Source organism: Mesoplodon densirostris, chromosome 3 (genome assembly GCF_025265405.1).
Source record: "Mesoplodon densirostris isolate mMesDen1 chromosome 3, mMesDen1 primary haplotype, whole genome shotgun sequence".
In the NCBI taxonomy this organism is placed as follows: Eukaryota; Metazoa; Chordata; class Mammalia; order Artiodactyla; family Ziphiidae; genus Mesoplodon; species Mesoplodon densirostris.
Genome location: NC_082663.1, coordinates 111,251,103 through 111,273,348, shown reverse-complemented (window position 1 = coordinate 111,273,348; position 22,246 = coordinate 111,251,103). Strand labels below are relative to the sequence as shown.

The following is a 22,246-nucleotide window of genomic DNA, read 5'->3' as shown; positions in this document are numbered from 1 at the left end:
TCCTGCAGCCTGTGGAACAAAAACCACATTAACAGAAAGACAAACAAAATGAAAAGGCAGAGGACTAAGTACCAGATGAAGGAACAAGATAAAACCCCAGAAAAACACCTAAATGAAGTGGAGATAGGCAACCTTCCAGAAAAAGAATTCAGAATAATGATAGGGAAGATGATACAGGACCTCAGAAAAAGAATGGAGGCAAAGATCGAGAAGAAGCAAGAAATGTTTAACAAAGACCTAGAAGAATTAAAGAACAAACAACCAGAGATGAACAACACAATAACTGAAATGAAAACTATACTAGAAGGAATCAATAGCAGAATAACTGAGGAAGAAAAACGGATAAGTGACCTGGAAGACAGAATGGTGGAATTCACTGCCACGGAGCAGAGTCAAGAAAAAAGAATGAAAAGTAACGCAGACAGCCTAAGAGACCTCGGGGACAACATTAAATGCAACAACATTCGCTTTATAGCAGCCCCAGAAGGAGAAGAGAAAGACCCCGAGAAAATATTTGAAGAGATTATAGTCGTAAACTTCACTAACATGGGAAAGGAAATAGCCACCCAAGTCCAGGAAGCGCAGAGAGTCCCATATAGGATAAACCCAAGGAGAAACACGCAAAGACACACAGTAATCAAACTGGCAAAAATTAAAGACAAAGAAAAGTTATTGAAAGCAGCAAGGGAAAAATGACAAAAAACATACAAGGGAACTCCCATAAGGTTAACAACTGATTTCTCAGCAGAAATTCTACAAGCCAGAAGGGAGTGGCATGATATACTTAAAGTGATTAAGGGAAGAACATACAACCAAGATTACTCTACCCTGCAAGGATCTCATTCAGATTCAATGAAGAAATCAAAAGCTTTACAGACAAGCAAAAGCTAAGAGAATTCAGCACCACCAAACCAGCTCTACCACAATGGCTAAAGGAACTTCTCTAAGTGGGAAACACAAGAGAAGAAAAGGACCTACAAAAACAAACCCAAAACAATTAAGAAAATGGTCATAGGAACATACATATCGATAATTACCTTAAACGTGAATGGATTAAATGCTCCAACCAAAACACACAGGCTTGCTGAATGGATACAAAAACAAGACCTATATATATGCTGTCTACAAGAAACCCACTTCAGACCTAGGACACATACAGACTGAAAGTGAGGGGATGGAAAAAGATAGTCACTGCAAATGGAAATCAAAAGAAAGTAGGAGTACCTATACTCATATCAGATAAAATACTTTAAAATACAGAATGTTACAAGAGACAAGGAAGGACACTACATAATGATCAAGGGATCAATCCAAGAAGAAGACATAACAATTATAAATATATATGCTCCCAACATAGGAGCACCTCAATACATAAGGCAACTGTTAACAGCTATAAAAGAGGAAATCGACACTATTACAATAACAGTGGGGGACTTTAACACCTCACTTACACCAATGGACAGATCATCCAAAATGAAAAAAAAATAAGGAAACAGAAGATTTAAATGACACAATAGACCAGATAGATTTAATTGATATTTATAGGACATTCCATCCAAAAACAGCAGATTACACTTTCTTGACAAGTGCGCATGGAACATCATCCAGGACAGATCACATCTTGTGTCACAAATCAAGCCTCAGTAAATTTAAGAAAGTTGAAATCATATCAAGCATCTTTTGATCACAACGCTATGAGATTGGAAATCAATTACAGGGTAAAAACCGTAAAAAACACAAACACATGGAGGCTAAACAATACGTTACTAAATAACCAAAAGCTCACTGAAGAAATCAAAGAGGAAATCAAAAAATACCTAGAGACAAATAACAATGAAAACACGAAAATCCAAAACCTATGGGATGCAGCAAAAGCAGTTCTAAGAGGGAAGTTTATAGCTACACAAGAACCTGCAGTATAAAAAAACAAATAAAAAATACAACTAATACTAAACTTTCTTTGGGTTATTTGTATGGAAATATGTTAATATAAATGTTTCAGACATTACATGAAACTTCTAAAAATCTTATATGTTCTGTTATAATGTTATAAGTCGTAATTCTAGTTATTACTTTAAAAATGTATATCTCAGAAATAACTAAATTTCCTTGTCAACTGATTATGACCTTTCATCAAATCTGTAACCGTGGTCATTTTTAAGTCTTTTGTCATTTACACACAGTTCTGGGTGTACTGTGATGCTTTTGCAAAAGTGTTCCTATAAAAGGGTTTCATCTTCAAGGAATTCATGGAAAAGACTCTGACAACTACAGGTTTCTGGTAACTGACTATACTGCTGAACTGAATAAGCATTTTCAGAACTCTAATGGAAAACTGATGAATTCATAAAAGTGCTAACAAAAGATCAAGATGAAAAAAAAATTAATTACATGGGACTGAGTGAACTGATGAGGATGATTATAATTTTCGTGACTTTCTGTTTGGATAAAAAAAACAAAACCCCCACAAGGATTCAGAGGCAAAAAATATACAAATCAATTTTCACTGCAAAGTAAAGGAGCTGTTACAGTAGAGGATTACTGGACTGAATGTCAATATTATGACATAGTATGAGTGTGTTCCATGTTTGGTAATTGCAATCATTGTTGCTTTTGTTGTGGTCATCCATTTACAATGCTTGGTGTCATTTTATTTATCTCTTGTAAAAATAAAATACAGTGTATGTGAAAAAAAAAAAAAATTCCAACAAACAAAAGTCCAAGACCAGTGGCTTCACAGGTGAATTCTATCAAACATTTAGAGAAGAGCTAACACCGATCCTTCTCAAACTCTTCCAAAAAACTGCAGAGGGAGAAACACTCCCAAATTCATTCTATGAAGCCACCATCACCCTGATACCAAAACCAGAAAAAGATATCACAAAAAAGAAAATTATAGACTAATATCACTGCTGAACACAGACGCAAAAATCCCAAACAAAATACTAGCAAACAGAATCTAACAACACATTAAAAGGGTCATACACCATGATCAAGTGGGATTTACCCTAGGGATGCAAGGATTCTTCAATATACACAAATCAATCAATGTGATACACAACATTAACAAATTAAGGAATAAAACCCATATGATCATCTCAATAGATGCAGGAAAAGCTTTTGACAAAATTCAACACCCATTTATGATAAAAAAAACTCTCCAGAAAATGGGCACACTCAATGGTGAAAAACTGAAAGCATTTCCAGTAGGATCAGGAACAAGACAAGGATGTCCACTCTCGCCACTCTTATTCAACATAGTTTTGGAAGTCCTAGCCACAGCAGAAAATAAAAAGAAATAAAAGGAATACAAATTGGAAAAGAAGTAAAACTGTCACTATTTGCCAATGACATGATACTATCCAGAAAACTACTAGAACTAATCAATAAATGTGGTAAGGTTTCAGGATACAAAATTAATACACTGAAATCTCAGACATTCCTATTCACCAACAATGAAAAATCAGAAAGAGATATTAAGGAAACACTCCCATTTACCACTGCAACAAAAAGAATAAAACACCTAGGAATAAACCTGCATAAGCAGGCGAAACACTTGTACTCAGAAAACTATAAAACACTGATGAAAGAAATCAAAGATAACACAAACAGATGGAGAAATATACCATGTTCTTGGATTGGAAGAATCAATATTGTGAAAATGACTATACTACCCAAAGCAATCTAGAGATTTCATGCAATCCCTATCAAACTACCCATGGCATTCTTCACAGAATTAGAACAAAATATCTTACAACTCATATGGAAACACAAAAGACCCCGAATAGCCAAAACAATCTTGAGAAAAAAAATGGAGTTGGAGGAATCAGCCTCCCTGACTTCAAACTATTATACCACAAAGCTACAGTAATCAAGACAGTATGGTACTGGCACAAAAAAAGAAATATAGATCAATGGTTCAGGATACAATGCACAGAGATAAACCCACACACATACAGGCACCTAATTTGCAACAAAGGAGGCAAGAACATACAATGGAGAAAAGACAGCCTCTTCAATAAGTGCTGCTGGGAAAACTGGACAGCTACATGTAAAAGAATGAAATTAGAACACTCCCTAACACCATACACAAAAATAAACTCCAAATGGATTAAAGACTTAAATGTAAGGCCAGACACTATAAAACTTTTAGATGAAAACATAGGAAAAACTCTCCTTGACATAAACCACAGGAAGATCTTTTTTGACCCACCCCCTAGAGCAACAGAAATAAAAACAAAAATAAACAAATGGGACTTAAACTTTAAAGCTTTTGACAGCAAAGGAAACCATAAACAAGACAAAAAACAACCTTTAGAATGGGAGAAAATACTTGCAAATGAAACAACAGACAAAGGATTAATCTCTAAAATACACAAACAGCTCATGGAGCTCAATATCAAAAAAACAAACAATCCAGTTAAAAAATGGGCGGAAGACCTAAATAGACATTTCACCAAGGAAGACATACAGATGGCCAAGAGGCACATGAAAAGATGCTCAACATCACTAAATGCAAATCAAAACCACAATGAGGTATCACCTCACACCACTCAGAATGGCCATTATCAAAAAAGCTAGAAATGATAAATGCTGGAGAGGGCGTGGCGAAAAGGGAACCCTCCTGCACTGCTGGTGGGAATGTAAATTGATACAACCACTATGGAAAACAGTATGGAGGTTCCTTAAAAAACTAAAAATAGAACTACCATATGACCCAGCAATCCCACTACTGGACATATACCCTGAGCAAACCATAATTCAAAAAGAGACATGCACTACAACGTTCATTGCAGCACTATTTACAATAGCCAGGACATGGAACCAACCTAAGTGTCCATCAACAGATGAATGGATAAAGAAGATGTGGCACATATATACAATGGAATATTACTCAGCCATAAAAAGAAATGAAACTGAGTTATTTGTAGTGAGGGAGACAGACCTAGAGTCTGTCATACAGAGTGAAGTAAGTCAGTAAAAGGAAAACAAATACCATATGCTAATGCATATATATGGAATTTTAAAAAATGGTACTGACGAACCTAGTTGCAGGGCAGAAATAAAGAGGTAGACATAGAAATGGACTTGATGACATGGGGTGGGAGGGCGAAGCTGGGGTGAAGTGAGAGTAGCATCGACATATATACACTACTGAATGTAAAATAGATGGCTGGTGGGAAGCAGCAGCATAGCACAGGGAGATCGGTTCAGTGCTTTGTGATGACCTAGAGGGGTGGGATTGGGAGGATGGGTGGGAGGCTCAAGAGGGAGGGGATATGGGGACGTATGTATGCATATGGCTGATTCGCTTTGTTGTGCAACAGAAACTAACATGGTATCGTGAAGTAATTATACTCCAATAAAGATCTATTAAAAAATTAAAAATAGAATAAAATGAGGTAGTTTCATACTTTAAACGATCTTCAAAATACCTTTAAAAAATTAAATAAATCTGCAATTCTCCTTGCTTAGCCCACACATAAACTTTTAAAGAATAAGATGTATTTTTAACTAAAATTTTAAAAATTGACTTCGAATTTAAATGAACCAATACAGAGTACCCAGATTATATAAAAAAGACTTGAAAGGCCTTGAAAGCATTCATAGACTTGACTATGGACCAGTTAGTGCTGTGACAACTGCTGAAGAAAAAGTTAAAAATATATCTAAGTGGGATTCCAGTTGGTGGTTTAAATAGCTTTTTTGGTTGCTTAGAGAAAATAATGTAAGGAAAAAATACTTCTCTATCATCTTTTATCTTCCAGCTCCAGAATGAAATTTAATGTATTTCTATAAAAAGTGTTAACAATTTACATGTAAACATAAATATAGGAATGTTTTAAAATAGTATAAATTTTAGTATGTATGCTAAAATAGTATGCTAATCTCAAAATAGTATGCTAATTAGTATGCTAATCTTATAGTATGCTAATCTCAAAGATAATAGTCACATAAGTTCAACTTGGGGACAACACAACACCTCAACACAAAGAAAATATATAATACTTGTGTCTTATCTATTGAAAAAGAGTCTTCTATTGCTATATTAAACTTTAAGTGCAGTATATCAATTAGGAAATTAAAAAGTACATGCACATTTAGCTTCCTTTTTGGTATTTCTTTCCTCAAATTAAATCAGGAAATCAATAATCCTTTCTGATGCTACCTCTTAACTGGATAACAGAAACAAACTTCAGCATATATCTGAATGCAGGATTTCACCATACATGGATACATGTATTATATACAGCTGACCATTGAACAGTGCAGCAGGTTGAGACCCTTCCTATGGTAGAATATTCAGGTATAACCTTAGAGTCGGCCCTCTGTATACATAGTTCCACATTTACAGATTCAATCAACCATGGATCGTGTAGGACATATTTATTGGGAAAAAATATCTGCATATAAGTGGACCCAAGCTATTCAAACCCATGATGTTCAAGGGTCAACTGTACACATGCATGTATTTGACAGATATTGTTGAGCAATCACTATGTACTAGCCCCTGTGAATATGACAATGATCAAGAGAGAGTGGTTCAAACAAAACTGAACGCTTTAAAAAATTTATTACTCACTAACTAGGCTAAATATAAATATGTAATAAGCACCAAATGCAGGGTCACCTTCTACTTCAAGAGGTAATTCACTTTTGGATTTCATTCAGTTAAGTCCCAGGACTCTAACAAGGAGAGCTAGGCATCCAAGTAGTCCACAGTTGGGGCATATTCACTAAGGTCCTGATGCAGAAATCTTACTATTCCCATAAGTTTCAGCCCCTGATGGAGTCAGATAAGATAAAAAAAAAATCTCAGTTATATAGATGATAACTGTAGGTTGCTCAAGGTTCAATGAGAAGGCTATGCTCTATTTAAGAGGAAAAGTGAATCACCAGAATGCCTGCATATGTGGCAATGCAAGCAAATAGAATGCAACTGAACATATGAGGAATTCACCAAAAAGTTAGTATTTTTGTGCTGTATCACACATTGGGTTTTCAATAATTCTTTACAGAGAAAAATACAGTGACAAAAATCTCCTATTTGGACATGCTGATGGAACATTTTTTCCTACAACTGTGTAAGTCTCCACAACTTCATCTTCCAAGAGGATGGGGCTCTGCCTCACTTCTATCACACAGTCCAGATGCCCTTTAATGAATACCTATCACCATGCTAGACAGGCCATTATGTTCCAAAATTTGGACTGCCTCTGAAATAGTAGCCACCCAAATCACAACTATTACACCACACATTTTTAGCGGGGATATGTAAAAAGAAAACTAGAGTTGGGACCACATATTCCTTACAGACTTGAGGAACTGAAGGCATTCAACCTGGCTACCATTTCAACCATCCAAGATTGTGTGCCACCTACAAAATGCCTGAGATCAATCAGACCATAAGATAGCCATGTGCTGTATTACACAGGAGGTACCTACCGAGCATTACAGAAATAACTATGGTTGTTCCTTAGTACAAATGTGATTACTTGTTTAAGTATAATGTAGGTAACTAAATAATAGAATTTTTAAATGTTCAAACCTTTTTGAATCACCTTATAAAATAAGAACCTTAAACAATAATGGGGGAAAAGTTTTTAAATGCAGTTTAAAACAGGATCTTCATTTTCATATTCAAAGGAAAGCTTGTAATAATGGAAAATTTTAATAATGATATTATGATGATGAAAATACTAACAGAAACAGAAAATACTAACCACTCAACAAAGAACGTGAACTAGACAAGCAACAAGGATATACTGTACAGCACAGGAAAATACAACTTTATTTCGTAGTAACTTTAAATGAAGTATAAGCTATAAAAATACTGAATCATTACTTTGTACACCTGAAACTAACATAATATTGTTAATTAAGAGGGAGTTCCCTGGTGCCCTAGTGGATATGATTCCGGGCTTTCACTGCCATGGCCCGGGTTTAATCTCTGGTCGGGGAACTGAGATCCCACAAGCTGTGCGGCTCGGCCAAAAAAAAATATCATCAATCAACTATACTTCAATTTTTTAAAAAATAAAAGAACATGGACTATTTCTGGTGCATAAACTTAAATCACAGCAGGTCACATGAGAAATTCAATATTTTGGATTTTCCAGTCTATTTTTTTTTTTTTTTTTTTTGCGGTATGCGGGCCTCTCACTGTTGCGGCCTCCCCCGTTGCAGAGCACAGGCTCCGGACGCGCAGGCTCCGGACGCGCAGGCTCAGCGGCCATGGCTCACGGGCCCAGCCGCCCCGCGGCATATGGGATCCTCCCAGACCGGGGCACGAACCCGTATCCCCTGCATCGGCAGGCGGACTCTCAACCACTTGCGCCACCAGGGAGGCCCTCCAGTCTATTTTTGTTTTATATAAAAAAAAAAAATCAGTGATGACAAAATTTCCCTAAATTATAAAGAAAGGTTCAACTAAATTGTAAACCCCTGATAAGGGAAAAAAAAATTTGAGCACTAGTCACATATTACTCTACATACTTTGACAAATACTATCGGATTTCTACAATCCTAAGAGGTAAGTATTATCCTTACTTTGGAAATAAAGAAAACACAGCTCAGACATATTAATAACTTAACGGCAGACTATTTTCTCTATATTCTTTTTTTAAGGTCTAGTTCAATGCTACCTTAAATTACAATTATTTATGACATACTGATTCTTGTAAGCTCCATCAAGGCAGACTCCAAATTATTATACAGCACTTAACATGGTAACTTGCCCCAGTATTTGCAAAAAAAAAAAAAAGAAAACAATGAATTAAAACTAGATTCTCCCATTTATTAGCTAAGTGGCATTAGTCTACAACCTTTCTGAATTAAAGTTTTCTCTTATAAGGATTATACCAACATTGCAGGATTACTTACTGTAAGGTAGGGTTGGTTTCTCTACCTCCACATTACTGTCTTTTGGGGCCAGGTAATTCTTGTTTTTTGGGGGGCAGGGACAGGGATGGATACTGTCCTGTGCACTGTAGGATATTTAGCAATATCTCTAGCCGCTATCTAGTAAATGCCAGTAGCATCCCTCCCCACCAGATGAGACAACCAGAAGTGTCGCCTGTCAAAATGATGTGTCAAATACTCCTGGAGATTGGGGTATAAAAGAACCACTGCTCTAGGTAAGAGCATTATAAGAATGAATTGAAAAAAAATATGTGATTTCCTCTACTCTAGAAAGTTCCCTTGAGATGGGAGAAGATAAGGGCAAGATTTCCTGAGCCAAGCCTCTAATGATAATACTCCTAAAAGCAACAATCAGCAGCACAAAATTCTAATAACCTTACGTGGTCTAGTAAAGATGGCCACAAATTCTTTGTTATTCCTCCAAATGAGAAAGAAATCCTCTACCTTAAATTCAGACGACCTTGATGACTTCTTTAACCAAAAGAATGAAGCTGAAGTCATGATCTGGAACTGATGAGGTGACAAAAACCCCTGTACCGGGGCTTCCCTGGTGGCGAAGTGGTTGAGAGTCCACCTGTCGATGCAGGGGAAACGGGTTCGTGCCCCGGTCCGGGAAGATCCCACATGCTGCGGAGCGGCTGGGCCTGTGAGCCATGGCCGCTGAGCCTGCGCGTCCGGAGCCTGTGCTCCGCAACGGGAGAGGCCACAACAGTGAGAGGCCCGTGTACCGGGGAAAAACAAAAACAAAAAAAAACCCTGTACCTTGTGCTCAGAAGTCCAACTACCCAAGACTGCCATGCTGGAAAGACCACAAGTGTAGGCACACAGGTTAATAGTCCCAGCTGAGCATGGCCTTCCAGCCTTCTTAACCAGAGTGACAGACATGCAAATAAAGCTGCCTAGGATTCTCCAGTCCAGACCACCTGCTAACTAAGACTAACCAATGACCTTTGTCGATGCCTCATATAAGAGAAGACTTGCCAAGACCTGCTCAAATTCCTGATCCTCAAAATTGAGAGATTTAGGGCTTCCCTGGTGGCGCAGTGGTTGAGAGTCCGCCTGCCGATGCAGGGGACGCGGGTTTGTGCCCAGGTCCGGGAGGATCCCACATGCCGCGGAGCGGCTGGGCCCGTGAGCCGTGGCCGCTGAGCCTGCGCGTCCAGAGCCTGTGCTCCGCAATGGGAGAGGACACAATGGTGAGAGACCCGCGTACCGCAAAAAAAAAAAAAAATTGAGAGATTTAATAAAATAGTTGTCATTTTAAACCACTAAGGTTTTAGGTAGTTTGTTTTCACATAATTTGTATGCATACACTTGTCGATTAAAGATTTTCATGTGTTTTAATGAAAATCTTTGTGTAACTACCTTTATTGGCTCAAATGAGGTCATCTAATTCCTATCAAGTGATAAACTATCATGGGCTACTGGTCCCATCCTCCAAAATAAAGCCCTGAGGAAAAAAGAAGTCAGTCTGGATTCCAGGAACAACAAAAAGAAACAAACAAAAACTGATGGGGATAAATCTGCCCTGAATTTGTGTGAATAGACACTGGTAACCTTCAGTCAGGAGCAAAGGGCAGCAGGAGTCAAAAGACAGATTGCCTAAATGCTTTTTTTTACTCTGCCCTTATCTTTCCCTTGACTGCCCCTTTATCAGAAATTAGATCTTTGTCAGCGGGATAAAATCAAGACAGCTCAAAAGGCCAGAGAGGGGAAAGTTCATGAAAACAGGTACAAACTGACTACCCTGTGGTCATTTACTCTTCCCAGTCCTTCTCCCCTCAAAATAAACCTACAGAGCTGGTGGTAAATTATAATACAAGGAAACTACCTCTTAAAATTAGTATTACTTATTTCTAAGAGTTTAAAAAAAACAAACCCTGATCAGAAGCTGCCTGATGCAGTAGAAGCCAACAGAAGAACATAACAGCAATTCAGTGCCAGGGAGCTGTTTGACCTGAGACTCAAGCCCTCCCTCTCTTAAACTCTCCTGGACCGACACAAACTAAGATGTGGCTGTTGGCCATTCCCTAATCCACATTATTAGACTAAGTGGATTAATACCCCCCTCTCAAAGAATCATTAGCTCACTAGCTAAAATAAAGAAACATCTGGAGCATAAAACTACTATAAAAGACAGGCAACACATCAAACAACCCACGCCGTCTGATACAGAATTAGTGAATTAGATGATCCAAGAACGTACACCTAGGGACCAAGGGGAGATATTAGTACTACAAACTCACAACACGAAACTGTGAGAAAGAATCAAGTGGAAATACTGAGTATAAAAAGAAGAGGGGAAAAAAATAAAACATTTCAAAAAAAAAATAAACATATTAAGAAATGAGAATAAATTTCCCAGAATTACAGAGGGAAGAAATCAAGATTTAAGTGTCCCAAGAGCCAAACATATAAGAAAAAACCCTCATTCCTAGAAATATTAAGAATATTGTGTAAATTGATAGTATTTTTAGAAAGTTTTCAAAATTTTTACATGAAAATCAAAAGTAATCCTGAGTAATCCAGAAGAAAACAAAATACCTATATGCGCAAAAATGTTTTATTGCAATACTTATTATGGTAAGAGGGAAAACCCCAGACACAACCTAAATATCTAACAACCAAGTAATAATTAATGGTTTAATATTATTATTATATAGCCATTGACATAGTGTTGAAAAGAGAGTATGTTTAACAAATTTTATGATTTGAGGGGATCTAAAAAAATCCAACCAACCTGAGAAATTTACACTAAAACTACTACGAGCATTTAATTTTTTAATTATTAAAACTTAAAAGTTTGTTTTTAAAAATCTGACAAACTCGGTAGCTTGTGTTTTTGTAAGTCTAGACTTCATCAAGAAATAGCCAACAACAATTATATTTTAGATATAATTTACAGAAACATTAGCTTCCAAGAGTATTTATGGTATTTTTATACTAAAGGAAAATATAATGTAGCTACTCTTTATTGAGTGAGCAGCTTATGGCAGCTTTCGGACTTTATAAATAATAAAATATGGTAGGGAAAATTTCAGCATCCACTATGCCAAAGAAAGTACTGGTCTTATTTCTACTAAGTGCTTTATATTTTTATCATTTTCCTTAGCTCAGCTCCACATGAGACCACTGTCTGCCTTGATTTCTGGAAGGCTGCCCCAATTCTTCTCTCCCAGGCCCTGTTGCCAGGGTTGCAGCTGCACAACCAATTCTTATTAAAATATAAGTCTTTGAAATGCAGGTCTATGGAAAGGGACATAAAGGATTTCGTTATCTTTTCTCAAAACTCACAATAAGGATTATACCCCCACCCTTCCCCAGGCACACCACCCCTTGGCACCCTTCTTCATCAACTCACACACCACATATAATAAATGCAGCAGCTCCGTCTTAAATACTCAAATAACAAGTCATAAAGGAGTAAAACTGCATAATAACCAACGTAATGTCTAGCAAAAATTATTTCAGAATGACTTCTAATACATATGATGTAATTATTTCAAAATGACTTCTAGTGCATATGATGTAATCATAGGCGGACACTCATACAATGAGAGTAATAACACTTCTAAACACTACTACTAAATACTTCTAAAGAATAAACATTTGCAAGACAGAATATACACTTATGTGATAATTTCAGAAATTTCAAGTTAAAAAAACTGCAAGTAATTTACTCAAAATGTAAAATACTTTACAAGCTATTAATTTTGTTGTACAACTACTCATGCCTCTAAAATTTTCTTGTAAAAGGAGAAAAAAACTGAAGGACAGTTTACACTCCTTTTCCATTTCTTACTAGAATCTCATGTACTTTCGTTCTCTGGGTAAAATCCCCTGCTTAAACACTGCTTGACTGTACTCTATGACTGAATTCATCTTATGAGAAAAGTTAACACAAAACTGTCAAGATCATGAAGGTAAAACTACTTTCAATTAAAAGAATAAAAAGTGGTCAAATAGTCTGTTGCAAAGTAAAAATGACAAGTTTCTTTTATTAAAACATAATATTTTTAATGCTGATACACCATTGGAATTCTTGTAACATGCAGAATCTTCAAATTTTAACTATGTTAGAGAAAAGAATTGAAGTTAGTAAAATTCACTGGGGTTAATTAAGTATAGCCTAGTCTGTTCCCTGGGTGATTCATTCATGGTTAAATAGAAGAAAAAAATAGGGGAGGCAGAGTGAAGGATACTAACCCTTGAGGATCTCATTATACAACACACACCTGAAGTTATAGCAATAAATCATACAGATAAATAGTTCTAAAAAGTGACCACTTGTTGCATTTTTAATGATTGAACTGAAATAATTAAGTTAAATGTACCAGATAAACTTTTAAAAGTATACAAGTACATTATAATGATTATAAAGCTTGATAAAAATGTCGACTGAGATCACCTCACATCTGTTATCATAGCTACTATCAAAAAAATAAAACAGACAGTAACAATGTTGATGAGGATGTGAAGAAATTGAAACCCTTGTGCACTGTTGGTAAAACTGTAAAATACTGCAACTCCTATGGTAAACAACATGGAGGTTCCTCAAAAATTTAAAAATAATTCTATCATATGATCTAGCACTCCCATTGCTGGCCATATATCCAGTAGAATTGAAGGCAGGGTCTGGAAGAATATTTGTACACCCATGTTGCTAGCAGCACTATTCACATAAGCCGAGAGGTAGATCAAGCCAAATGTCCACGAGCCAAAGAGCAGATAAACAAAATGTGATATACACAAAGTAGTATTATTGTGATATATATATACGATGGAGTCTCTACGATGGAGTCTCTAAAAGGAAGGAAATCCTATCACATGCTATTAACATGGATGAACCTTGAGGACATTATGCTAGGTAAAATAAACTAGTCACAGAAAGACAAATACTGTATGATTCCACTTATAAGAGGTGTAAAGTAGTCAAAGTCTATTTTTTTTTCCTTTGGCCACACCACGTGGCTTGCAGGATCTTATAGTTCTCAGACCAGGAATTGAACCCGGGCCCTCAGCAGTGAAAGCGTGGAGTCCCAACCTAAAGTAGTCAAATTCACAGGAAACAAAGTAGAATGGTAGTTACCAGGGGCTGACAATAGGAGAAAAAAGGGAGTTGTTGTTTAATGGGTATAGAGTTTTCAGTTTTGCAAGATGAAAAAGTTATGGAGATCTGTTTGACAACAATGTGAATATACTTAGCACTAATGAACTACATACTTCAAACTGGTTAAGATGGCAAATTTTATGTTACATGTTTACTACAATAAAAAAACATTTTAAAAATGTAATTAGAGGTCTCATCCTTAGAGATTCCATGAGTTAGTAAAGATGAAAAACAGAATGAATCTGTTTTTGTTTTTTTTTTTAAACCAAGTACCACATATTATTTTGGGTTTTTTATTGGTTTGTTTTGCTCAGATAGGTAGGTAAAATACAACCATGGTGTAAAACTCAAAAGAAACAAGAGTAAATCACAACAAGTAAATCTTCTTGTCATCATTATCCCTAGCCGCCCAATTCTCCTCCGAAGACACAGCCACCAATATTAGCTTCTGGTATAGCCTTTCACAGGAATTCTAATAATATACGAGCATTTAGTATGTATTTTTTTCTTTTTAAAATATTTTCATGTGACCACATACATGATTTGGCACCTTGCTTTTTCACTTAACACTTTATCTTGGAAATCAGGCACTATCAGTAACTTTTTTAAAACTACCTCCCTCAATTTGAAAGGCTGTATTTTATCACATGAGTATAACTCATCACCAATAAGTGGGAAGTTGGGTTGCTTGTAATCTTTTACTACTACAAACATGCTACAAGGAATAATCTTGTAAATTCACAAATGTGGGATATGATGAAGCAGGATTTATCTGTAGGATAAATTCCAAGAAGTGAAACTGATGGATCAAAGGGTTTATACATTTTAATTTTTGGTAGGCATTTTAAGTTTTGACAGATATTTTTCAAATCTTCTTCTAAGAGGATGTACACACTTACACTCCCACTAACAACGCACTAGAATATCTGTATTACCAATCCTAAAAAGCTTCCCTAACTCCAGAAATTTAAAGGGAAAAAAACTATCTTCCTTCCCTGAAGTGGAGCATTAAAAAAAACCCACCATTTCAGGTAAACATACTGAGTTGCATATAATTAAAACCTACGAATTTGAGTAAGTCCCAGCTGCAAGAAATGAACTGTAGCCTAAGAAAAGCACTCATCCTAGCAATGGCCAGCTCAGTCTTGGCAGGCGCACTATGGACCTAGACCTCTACCAGTCTCAACTTTCTTTGCCCAGAAACCCATTCTTAGTCTATAGTTTTTGACCCAAACAGCTTTACTCATATCAGCACCACAGTTACAATTTTTAACCAAATTACCTTAACTGGCCTAAGACAGTAATTGTTTCCATTTAGGTGGATAAATCTCTAATTCTGGGAAAGTACAGAAATCAATCAGTATAAATATTTATGTGCTATTTAATATATTTATAATAACATTATGATACTCTATGCTCTATCTACTAAGATACTTGAAAGACAAGAAAATTTAATATACTAAATTTATAAGTTCAATTTATTAAACTTTTTTATTTTTTTTTTGCGGTACGCGGGCCTCTCACTGCCGTGGCCCCTCCCGTTGTGGAGCACAGGCTCCGGATGCACAGGCTCAGCGGCCATGGCTCACGGGCCCAGCCGCTCTGCGGCATGTGGGATCTTCCCGGACCGGGGCACGAACCTGTGTCCCCTGCATCGGCAGGCGGACTCTCAACCACTGCGCCACCAGGGAAGCTCCCAATTTATTAAACTTTTAAGAATTAAGTTTTAGAAAGATTTGTTTGCTCTACTGGTAATCTGCCTTGTTAACTGCTTGAAGTATTTGCGGGAATCAGAGAAAAGTAACTTTAAGTTAGAATGTCTAAGGATGTTAAATAATTAGGCATGAAAGTGTTGGTCAATATTTAAGAAGTAGTATTTACTCTTCACTATTGGGCATTAAAACCCAATGACAATATAGACAGCACCGAACTTTTTTAGTGAGTTTTACAGATCAACTTTTTTTTTTTTATATCAACCGTTTTTTTAAGAGAACTACAGAAATAGAGAGAGAACCACAGGAATATGGTCTTGGACAGAAAATGTCTATATCTACCTTAAGATCAACACATTTCATTTAATTTAATATCATTTCCTATAAGCATTTTTCAGCAAACATGTGTACTAAAGGCATTCACAGATATTAATAGACAGTAATAATAAATGAAAATAGGTATCCTGCATGAGACTTCTTTTCAAAGAAGAAATGGCTTCTTTTATAAAAGGATGTCTTCTGTTCATAAAGCACAAAACAAATAGTGCATTTTCCCATGCTGCCAGAAAATACTTCTTAATCAAAACCAAAGGAGGGCTGCTTTTATAATTTCCTCATGAAAATCATGGCCTTTATAGTAAGGACACAGAGCAACAGCTACAATAAATTCCAGCTGCTGTGGCAAGACTTATTATACTATACTAGCTGCTAAATGGCCTAAAATTAAGGCCACCAGCAACCAAAAAACTGGAGATTTAATATCAAGTTCCATTCCCTTACACTAAAAAAATTAATCAGACTTTAAACAATATTTTCTAGCTATCGATAAAGACAAATCTTTTGGATCCTATTGCCAAAACTGAAGAGTTAATGCTATTAATCTAATCCCTCAAAATCACCCAAGCTCCTTCTTTATCAATATTTACAAGTTAGAATAGGAGAAACTCAGAGCCATTCAGGGTCATCGTTCAAATGAATATCCCATTCAACCTCTGAAGTTTAATAATTTTCTATAATGTGCACATTTCCTCTTTCTTTCACATCTGATGAACAAATTATTCCTCGTGAGTGTGTGTGTGTGTATGTGTTTAATACCTAAACCCACCTGACAGTTTTAACTGGCTGATACCTACAGCAAGATGCTATCAAATCAGAATGAAAATGGTAGGATTAGAAATCAGCCACATGAACAAAAAATCAGGAAACTACAACTTTTTAATACTGAACATATATTTTCTGGATTTTTTTCCCTCCATAAAATTGATATAACATTTTCCTATCACTAGTCAAAACATATGCTATCAAGATGCCTCACTAATCAGATAATCATAAAAATTAACTTATTCAACATATATTCATTGAGCTCCTATTACATGCTACGCCCACATAAATTAAACATTTAAAAAATAGTATATAAATGTAAGTCAGCAAATTATAAAGTAAAATAAACATTTTTAAATGTATAAAAATGAATTTACCAAAGATGTAAGAAGTTTAAAGACTACCAGAGATTAAAATTGAAATACAGGGACTTCCCTGGTGGTCCAGTGGTTAAGAATCCATCTTGCAATGCAGGGGACACCAGTTCGATCCCTGGTCGGGGAACTAAGATCCCACATGCTGTGGGGAAACTAAGCCCAAGCGCTACAACTAGAGAGCCTGCGTGCCACAGCTACAGAGCCCATGCGCTCTGGAGCCCGCACAGCACAACTAAAGAGAAGCCTGCGCACCTCAGCGAAGATCCTGCGTGCCACAACTAAGACCCAACGCAGCCAGTAAATAAATAAATATTATTTTTAAAAAATTGTAATACAGTATAAGTAGATAGAACTAATTGAACAATTTTTAATTTTGAGCAGTTATGACATGGCAACAATTAACACTTTAAAATCTGGTCCTCACATGTTAAAATAGAATTTTAAAAAATTCTTAATAAAACAAGTAAATTGATCTCTTTTATTTTTTTTTAGTGAGCTTGCCTTTTGTTCTTTTTGGCTGCATTGGGTCTTCGTTGATGCGTGCAGGCTTCCTCTAGTTGTGGCATGTGGGGGCTACTCTTTGTTGTGGTGTGTGGGCTTCTCATTGTGGTGGCTTGCTCTAGGTGCACAGGCTTCAGTAGTTGCGGTGCACAGGCTTCAGTAGTTGCCGCACACAGGCTCAGGAGTTGCCGCACACAGGCTCAGGAGTTGCAGCAGGCGGGCCCTAGAGCGTGTGGGCTTCAGTAGTTGTGGCTCACGGGCCCTAGAGCGTGTGGGCTTCAGTAGTTGTGGCGCATGGGCTTAGTTGCTCTGCAACATGTCGGATCTTCCCGGACTAGGGATCAAACCTGTGTCCCGTGCACTGGCAGGCTGATTCTTAACCAGTACACCACCAGGGAAGTCCTGATCTCTTTTACATTTGATTTTAAGGAAAACCAAAAGGCTGGCTTCATGCTCAGTGGTAAAACATTATACCCACTCCAATTATGTAAGCATTTTGTGAAACATTAGAGGCATTAAATTAATGAACAAGACAAGATGGTCATTGTAATCACAGTGTTCTACAAGCTCTAGCCAATGCAGCTGGTAAGTGAACCAATACAAGGTATAAAATCTGGAAAGGATAAAGCAAAATTACGTTTAGTTACAAATAAGGACTGCATTCCCAGAAAAGCTAAGTGAATCAAATGCAAGACTATAAGAAATACTAAGTGAATTTAATTAAGTTAACTGATTAAACTTAACAGAAAGTAATAACCTTCCTAATGTTAGCGATAAACAGGAGTTTAAGCTGTAAGAGCACAATGAAGAGGCAGCAGAGCAGTGGTTAAGGGCACTGACCTCGGATTCAAACAGATACGGGTTGAAATCTCAATTCTACTACTTCCTAGCTGTATAAACCTTGATAAAGTCACCTAATGTCTTTAATTTTCTCAAGTGTATAAATGAATATAATTTATTAAACAGTTAAGATGATGCTGAAAAGTATACAGAGCCTGCCATTTAGTAATTGAACTAATATAAGGCATTATTATTTGCATTATTAATAATAGAAAGGCTCTCGTCCCTTCCCTAAGTAAAAAGAGGTATTACATTAAGCATACATATACCATGTAAACCTTTCTGAAATCCAGAGAAGGGTGAAATTCCAAAATATATCTGGCCCCAAGATTTGGAACAAGGGATTGTGGTCCTATACCTTTCTAATGGTTTCTTACGGAAAAAACAATAATAACTTATATTACTTTTAAAAAAATGTCAGCCAGAACCCAGGTTCCGCACAACTATTTACTTTACAGTTCCAGGGTGCCAAGGGTTCAGTAGGCATCGCCACCAAAGAGTCTAATCAGTACAGATGACAGATACTCCTTTTCTTCTAGAACCAAACCTCAGTTAATATGAACCTATTCATTAGGAGGGTTGTTCACGTACTGTTAGCCTCTTCCAGTCAACATTAAGCTCCACTAGTAATGGCACAGACTACGTATTTGTTTACCACCTTAACTCTTATACTTAATACCTGAACCTTAAATAAATCAGTGAAAGGACTGCATTACCTGCCACCTTGCACACCTATATCAGAGACATACTTGCCTAATTCGCAATTCTAGTCTTAGCAAGTCCCTTCAGTTATCATTACACGGTATAGAATGGGTGATGATAAGGATGTATCAGTTATGATGTTTTGGAATTTACTGGCTCAGGTAACTGAGAAGTCCAGGTATACTATCTTCAGGGAGGACGTGATCCAGCATCTCAAGAGGTGATCAGGGTGTGTCTTTGCTCTGCTCTACCCCTTCCCTGTTGGCTTCTTACTCAAGTGACTTTCCTTTCATGGTCGGAAGATGACTGCCAGGTTGAAATTCAGCAGGAAAAAAAAGTACCTTTATCCTGGCATTTCTAGTAAATGTCCTAAGATCATTCTGATTGATTTGGCTTAGACCATATGCCTGCCATGTCTCCCTTAGGTTAAGACACATGCTTCATTCCTACAAACTCTTCATAATATACATGAAATAAAATACATTAAAGCTGACCTTGGTGATTTGAACTTCTTATATTACCAAATAACGGCATTATTGAATTAAAACTAATGGATCAAGCACATCATACAACTTTCCCTATCTTCTTAAAAAGTTATTCCCCCCATTTAATCACAGCCCAACATGAAAAAATAAAAAAGTAAATTCTTCCCTAAATGTAAATCATTTTGAAGGATTCAGAATGTATTACCAGATTACAATAAAGGTTTATGATATTCCTTAACAAAACTGAAAGCAACATTATAAATTTTCAGGAAGAAAACAAGGTTCTTATCCCACTTTTTCAAGATTATAATAGCAGAATCTAAAGAAAGGATGGACAAGTACATGAATATCTTGAGTTGGGGGGGTGGGGAAGAGTGGTTATATGAGCTTTTAAAATAGAATCAACTAAATAAACCATCCTGCGACTCAAGACTCCTCAAAGACATTAGATTCATCACCAACCCTCTCTCCCCTACCCCCGTACACAAAACTAGGTCCTAAGAACAAAACAGAGATGCACACTTTAGGGAGTCTTTTTGTCAGTGTGCATTCCAAAGCCTAATACAAATTATTTCTCAATTATTATGTTCCTACTATCATGTCCCTCATTCCTATAACTACCACAAAAAATAGAAGGTAAATGATTCCATTTTTATAACAGAGAAGACAACAAAATCTGAGATTAAAAGCCAATACTCAAATATACAGGAGAGGAGCTGATTTTCATGGTAAAGTTGAATAAAAACAAATAGCAAATCGTAGAACTAACCAACTGAAAGTGTGTTACACACATACACAAGTCATCTTAAATCAAAAGCCAAACTTCATTCATAATCCTAGAGGAAAGCAGTGTGGTCAAAGAAAGGAATGTGCATTAAAAGAATCTATAATTTTTCAAATCTATGAATTGATTTTTCAAATCCTCTACTGTTCAAATAATTTAATTCAGTAAATGTGCAATGATGGCTTTTTAAGAAGACAGAACTAGTAGACGTAGCAGGGAAATAAACATAGCCCTTGACATCACAAAGTTTATAATGTGCTACAAAGGCAATATACACAAACATTACTGGACAGCTCAGAACATAATCAAGTACAAATGCCAGTGGGTAATCAGAAAGAGGAGGATCAAGTGAACTGGGATGATTTCCATAACAAGTAACAGAAAATCTAAAGGCAAAACTGCCTAAACAATAAGAAAATTTATTATCTCACATAATAAGGAATCTACAGTGAAGGTGGTTCTAGGAATAGTGAACGTGGCTCCAGTTCTACTTCTCTGGAATTCTCTTCCCTCTGCCCACCTTTAAGTAAGGGAATCACCTTCAGGCAAGATAGCTATAGCAGTTCCAGATGTCACATCCAGATAAAACAAGCTCTACAGGAAGGACCATCTCTTTTCTTCTTTCTCAAAAGCAAGAAAACTTTTCCCAAGAGCCTCTTGCAGACTTTCCTTTTATTTCCCATTGGCCAAAACTGGATCTCATGCCCATTCCTAAAACAATCACTTCCAATGGCAATGAAACTTACCATAACCAAGATTAGAATGGATGCTAGTAACTATCATGACCATCACTTTAGTGATGGCTGAATATATCAAGGAAGACAGGCCTTGGAGGATGGTATTATTTGGACTGGGGGGAAAAAAGATAGAAACACATAGGCAAAGGAAGGGATGTGTCTAACTGAAGAAAGTCAAACTGCAATCATACATTAAACACACTTTTAAGGATAAAGAATTCTCTTAAACTGTGCTGGAGTCATCTTCTGTTAACACAAAAATTAACTTACTATTCAAGTCGGTAAATGCTAAGCATGCAGGAGTTGTCTTCTCTTTAAGGGAAGGATTTAGGTTAATTACCACTGGGGATAGTCAGACTCACCACTCACTCCTTGTCAATAGAGCTATCTCTGGGTTGAGAACATTCCATAATATGCATACAGATGACTGTAGACTCACTGTCAGTATAAGTTGTTCCTTGAAGGTTTCTTCTCATTTGGGTTCGAGGTTTTACTCAAAAATCCACACACTCACAACTGGCCCTATCTGCAAATGAAAGCATGCAATTAGGAGGCAAAATGCTGCAGGGAGCAATTCCTTCCTCCCCCACCCACCTATAATTAACTGATCCACATGAAAACTGAATTTAAACACCAGATTCACCAAGCCCCATGTTCAAACTAAGCAACCCGCATTTCAAAGGTTGTAATGTGCTTATTACACAGTTACCACCCTTTTCCCAGCATGTAAATTTATTGTCGTGTCCACAGTATACCAGGTGCAACTCTTAACGCAACGAGCAAAATCCAACACACATTTATGTTTGGTGGCAGCACACAGGACTGGTCTCCACAGCATGTTAAAGGAGAGCTGCCTACAGCTATAAATTAGAAGACTGCATCTAAGCTTGCAAACTCTGCTATATATTTATAATAGCTCGTGGGAAACATTTATTACTGTCAAAGCCAAGCCTGTTTTTCTGCCTTATGGATATA

The 22,246-nt window shown here is 36.7% G+C and overlaps 1 protein-coding gene across 4 annotated transcripts in view; it reads right to left on the bottom strand.

Annotated features, from left to right (window-relative positions):
• The window catches only part of CDC42SE2 (CDC42 small effector 2), a 125,877-nt gene that overhangs the window by 66,834 nt on the left and 36,797 nt on the right, over positions 1–22,246 (bottom strand). For 2 of the 4 annotated variants that reach the window (XM_060093311.1, XM_060093313.1), the window contains one exon: positions 21,634–21,797. The exons of 1 other annotated variant lie outside the window; for it this stretch is intronic. The gene's annotated coding sequence lies outside the window, so the exon portion shown is untranslated. The remainder of the gene's footprint in view (positions 1–21,633; positions 21,798–22,246) is intronic. One more of the 4 variants, XM_060093312.1, reaches the window with a different exon arrangement.